Source organism: Mastomys coucha, unplaced genomic scaffold, assembly GCF_008632895.1.
Source record: "Mastomys coucha isolate ucsf_1 unplaced genomic scaffold, UCSF_Mcou_1 pScaffold23, whole genome shotgun sequence".
Taxonomy (NCBI): Eukaryota; Metazoa; Chordata; class Mammalia; order Rodentia; family Muridae; genus Mastomys; species Mastomys coucha.
Window position 1 is genome coordinate 116,470,442 of NW_022196906.1, and position 5,125 is coordinate 116,475,566.

A 5,125-nucleotide genomic window follows, 5' to 3' on the forward strand; every position below is an offset into this window, starting at 1 on the left:
GTCTAAAAATTGTTCTTATTTTGGGCTTGTACCACAGTAAGAGCCAAAATTTTAAACTCTACTAAAAACAAAACAAAACAAACAAACAAAAAGACTTTATCTATTTATGCCCATTAAAAAAACTAGTAGTGATGTATAATTTTAAAATATAGTTAATATGTTTGGAGTTTTTTAAAGTTTATATTGAGAAAAACATGTATTTTCAGTATTGCTGTAGACAAGCATCTACATAAGACTGTTTGACTGTTTTATATCAAACAACTTTTATAGTACTCATTTTTATTGTTACAATATTTTATAATTTTTTTTTGTTTTGTTTTGTTTTTTTTTTTGTTTTTCGAGACAGAGTTTCTCTCTGTAGCCCTGGCTGTCCTGGAACTCACTTTGTAGACCAGGCTGGCCTCAAACCTGGAAATCCACCTGCCTCTGCCTCCCAAGTGCTGGGATTAAAGGCGTGCGCCACCACCGCCCAGCATATTTTATAAATTTTAAAGAATACAACAAAATGAAAAAACCAAAAGGTATTATAGGTATCGAAGGGGGAGTCTTTGGGAAGAGTGGGATACAAAAGAGAATGAAGAATGTGATGCAATTCTATTTACTTAAAATATGTTTTTAAATGTTAACAAATTCAGATAAACTGAAATTATGTATCTTTTCTCATCATAATGCAATAAAACTTAAATCGATTAACAAAACCCAGAAGCTTATTTTTCTATTTTAAAGATCTGTTCCATCTGCGTGGAAAGGAATAATGTAAATTCTTTGCATTCTCCCTGTAGTGTGGACTGCAAACCTCTTTGTTAGGATGGAGTTGTATCATGTAGTTGTTTTTAATACCCGGCTAAACATGCTACTTTAGTTCTTCTGTGTCTTGACTGCAACTCTGTGTAAGGGCTGCTTCACACCTGTGGACTGACAGACACAATTTGGCTCTAGTTGCCTTTTCAGTTTCTCATTTTAGCAGGGGACAGGTTAAATGGCTACCAAGTCTTTTTTGTACTTCTGTGTGTCTAATACATTTTTGGGACAGAGTCATCAGAGTGCACACCTGAGGAGAAACCCACCTGGTCATTGCTGGGTTTCAATCCCAATGGGTAACTATGCGCAGAGCCTATTATCAGTAGGGCCAAGACCTGCACATGGTTCTGAATATTATCCACTTGTGAGCTAACAAGTCAGTCCGTCTCAGCCTCGTGGATGATGCCAAAAGGCAGCTGGGTCAGAGACAAAGGACTCTCATCCACTTTGCCGGTGGACGTCATCACAGGCTTTGTGGTTGTGTTGGTTCCTGGTATTGCCCCTGGGGTCACGAGGAGATTTGGTGGCTTCTGATATTCACCCTGTTGGCTGTGACATGGACAAATGCACAGCTCCACACTATCACCTTCAGCGGCCTGAAGACTTCCCTGATTCTGTTAGGAACTGTGCTGCAAAATGAGGTCTGCGGCTTTGAAACAGAAAATAATTTTAAGACTAGTCAGTGGGAAGCAGAGTTAAGGTTTTATTAAAAATAGAAAGGACTCAAGAAATGGCAGACAGGATCTAAACTCACACAGGAGACAGACCCTGGGCATACCTTTGAGGGATTGTCTAGATTAGATTAATTGAAGTAGGAAGACTCAGCCTAACTGGGAGAGCATGTCCCACGGGTGAATAAAAAGGAGAAATTGGGCTGAGCACTAATGCTCATTTCCCTCTGTTCCTCAGTGTGGGTGCCACGTGACCAGGGCCTTACATTCCTGCCGCTGTCACATCCCACCCTGAATTGTGAGCAGAAGTTTCTTAAGTTGCTTTACAATCATATACATATAAATGTATAATTTAACCACAGAACAATGTTCGGTAGCCAGGCAGTATGACTGGGTGACAGGCTGATGCTGTTCTTGGACAGATCACCATTTAAGTTGGTTTTGCGGGAGGAATTTTATCTCAGCAACAGGACAAGTAACTGATAAACTGCCTCAGATTTTTTTTTTTAAATTAAAAGACATGAAAAGGGAAATCTGTCACCTTTTTCCTTACAGTCTGTTTCAGTCAGAGCCTTTGAGATTTCCTTCATTCCCTGCTGATGACCACTCAATGACAATCATCACACCACTAATTGGGTCTGGTCTTGGGTCGGGTCTGTGTCGCACACACATACATTCTAGAAAGAGGAAGGTCTCCCTCGGTGTGCAGGCCCCAGGGAGGAGCCTGTGGCTGGGGTGAGGAAGGGAAGACCTCAAGGTGGGTGCTAAGCCGGTGGTGCTCCTCAGGGTTGTGAACAGCAAGCTGATCTTCTATGCTCCTCCTGCAAGAGAGCAGGAAGCTGGAGGCCTGTGAGGTGAGCTACACAGCATTTGAGCAACCTCACTGGGACCTGTTCGTTGCCTCCCTGAGCCTCCCTGAGATCTGAACCAAAGCCCCAAGTGCGCTGAACAGTTGGTTGTTCCTGCCCTGAGTTCTTCACCCCCCCCCCCAGCCCCCAAACCTGAAACCAGTTCAGTGTTGAGAGGGGCCCCGCCCAGAGAGCAACCAGAGAACCAGGGTTGTCTGGTAGGTGAGAGGTCCAGCATTTTATTCTCACTGGGCACTGGGCAGAGTGGTTTCCTCCAGCGTGAAGCACTCTGTGTCAGAGATAAGAGACAGAACCAAACCAGCTCAGCTGTCCCCTGCGCCTACTGATTCTTATCCTTTGTATCAACAAAAATTACAGAATAAAAAACTAAAATCAGCACCATGGGATGGTAAACCTGGGAGTTGCCATTCACCCTGATTACATTATACATTTAAAGTTATTGATGGGGTATCTTTTGGAACTCAAGCTCTCAACTATTCTTGATGAGAACGGTTTCTTCTTCAAAATGAAATATTTAAGTAATCCTTGGCTAACAGGACCACAAGGTATTCATTCACAACCTTCCAGTTCTCACCACAACAGAGGGGATGAATTGAGAGTCACTCTTTTTTTACCAGCAGGAAACTGCTATGTGTGGAAACCTCATGTTTTTTTTTTAATGTTAACCTTTGTTGATCACAATTGAGAAAGTTAAGGGGAAGGCTTGCTTGTGATATTTTTATACAATGCTAATAAAAAAGAATATAAATTGGAAATTTTTGAGTCATAAGTACTCCTTTGAAAGCATATGCCACTGTGTGATTTTTAGCTGTCAAAAATCGAAGCAATTAACATGTCATGCGAGGTACTCAATCTGCTCGATGGAATATGAATGGGATATTGTGACAAATCTCACTATTCATGAAAATTGAATTGTATATTTAAGAAGGTAAAAGTACTTAACTCAAGTGTCCAGTGACAGCTTGATAATGTGTGGATCTGAGTGCCAGTTTGAGCGGCCCAGATGGAAGTGTTTCGCCTCTGCCGCAAGAGGAGGGATTCCTAGGCTGTGCCGCTGTACGACAGCGCCCCCACGTGGAAGGGTGAGCGCAGTGTCTCTTCACAACACTTCCTGGGGCTTAACAAAGTCCTCCTAGGTAAAGCACATACATGATAGCCTTGCAGAGTTTAAGAGAACCAGGACCGAGGATGGCTTCACCTGGTGCTTCAGGCTGATGCTTTCCCACTCCGATGGTCACGGGAGCCTGCAGTGGCAGAAGGCACGATGGTTTGATTCCACGCGGCTGGCACACATGACTTGGCAGGAGGTTTTGATTTCCCACAGACAGCTCAGCTGAGTGGCCACAGGGTGCCTATGACATAGCCCCCAGCTGCCTGCAGAGGGAGAGGAGAGAGAAGAGAGAGCAGCTTTGAATCAGCTAATCCTCAAGTCACATACCATCATCTCTGCCTTTTTCCCTTTGCTAGAAAAAGTACTAAGTCCAGCCCACATTCCAGAGCTCCGTTTTTTGGAAGGGAGAGTCAGAGACTGGCATTTTAAACCAAGGCCGCAAGGCAATGCAGCTGACTCAGCAGGCTCCATTTACACCCTTTCAGGGTTTACAGGAGTTTTGTTTGATGTTAGATCCCAAGGCCACGCTTCTCAAAGAAGCCGAGAATCCGTGTGAGATGAAGACACAGGCAACTCAGCTTTCCATAAACGTACAATGTGATGTGTCTGGGCTTTCTTGAACAGGAGCTATTTGCAACAGCAGCCCCGCTCCCACAGAGGACATTTATGTTGTTACTGGTGGCAGAGCTCGTTGAGCTCATGGCTCTGTCATTGGCCTAAGCAAGCTTTGTGCTGAGAACTGGGCTTGTAGAAGTGAAAAACGGAGCACAGGTAGAGTGACCAGGAGGGAGAATTTACAGGGACCTATAGACATTCCTGGACTGCACCTGAAGGTGAGCCACTGGAGAAAGCTTTGGCGACACAAAGAAATGCTGTCCTTTGACCTCCAGCATTTACTGTGGCATTTGGGCAGGATAGCTAATCTTGGCTGTAACGTGGCAGGCCTGAGAAGGAACCTCTATCAAAGATTTGCTTCCATTGGATTGGCCCCATGGGCACACCTGTGGAGAATTTTCTTAACTGGTGATTGATATAGGAGGACTATGACCACTGTGGATGGCACCATCCCTGGGCAGGTGGGCTTGGGATATATAAGAAAGGCACCCAAGTAAACCAGAAGAACCAAATTGTTGAGCAGATTTCCTCCATACTCTCAACTTCCAGTTCCTGCCTTGGTTTCCCTTGATAATATCCATTGAAATAAAGTCATCTGAAAGTTCCTTTTGGTCATGCTATTTATTACAGTAACAGAAAGCAAACTAGAACATAAACACATACCCCCTGCCCCATCTTAGTTAGGGTTTTTTTACTGCTGTGAAGAGACACATGACCAAGGTAAGTTTTATAAAAGACAACATTTAATTGAGGCTGGCTTACAAGTTCAGAAGTTCAGTCCATTATCATCAAGGCAAGAACATCCAGGCAGGCATGATGCAGGAGGAGCTGAGAGTTCTACATCTTCATCTGAAGGCTGCTAGCAAAATACTGACTTCCAGGAAGCTAGGATGAGGGTCATAAAGCCCACACCACAGTGACACACCTACTCCAACAAGGCCACACCCACTTCAAGAGGGCCACACCTACTTCAACAGGTCCATACCCACTCTTACAAGGCCACACCTCCAAATAGTGCCACACCCTGAGCCAAACATGTACAAACCATCACAACTACC

General features: G+C 44.0%; 1 protein-coding gene across 8 annotated transcripts in view; it reads right to left on the reverse strand.

Annotated features, from left to right (window-relative positions):
* Nucleotides 1-4,879, reverse strand: part of Ano10 (anoctamin 10) — a 138,041-nt gene extending 133,162 nt beyond the window's left edge. For 3 of the 8 annotated variants that reach the window (XM_031344134.1, XM_031344136.1, XM_031344126.1), the window contains exons 1-4: nucleotides 4,830-4,879; nucleotides 3,285-3,715; nucleotides 2,014-2,293; nucleotides 1,068-1,450 (exon numbers count right to left, since the gene is read on the reverse strand). The gene's annotated coding sequence lies outside the window, so the exon portion shown is untranslated. The remainder of the gene's footprint in view (nucleotides 1-1,067; nucleotides 1,451-2,013; nucleotides 2,294-3,284; nucleotides 3,716-4,829) is intronic. The other 5 variants (XM_031344130.1, XM_031344131.1, XM_031344129.1 and 2 more) reach the window with 5 other exon arrangements.
* Nucleotides 4,880-5,125: the final 246 nt, after the last annotated feature.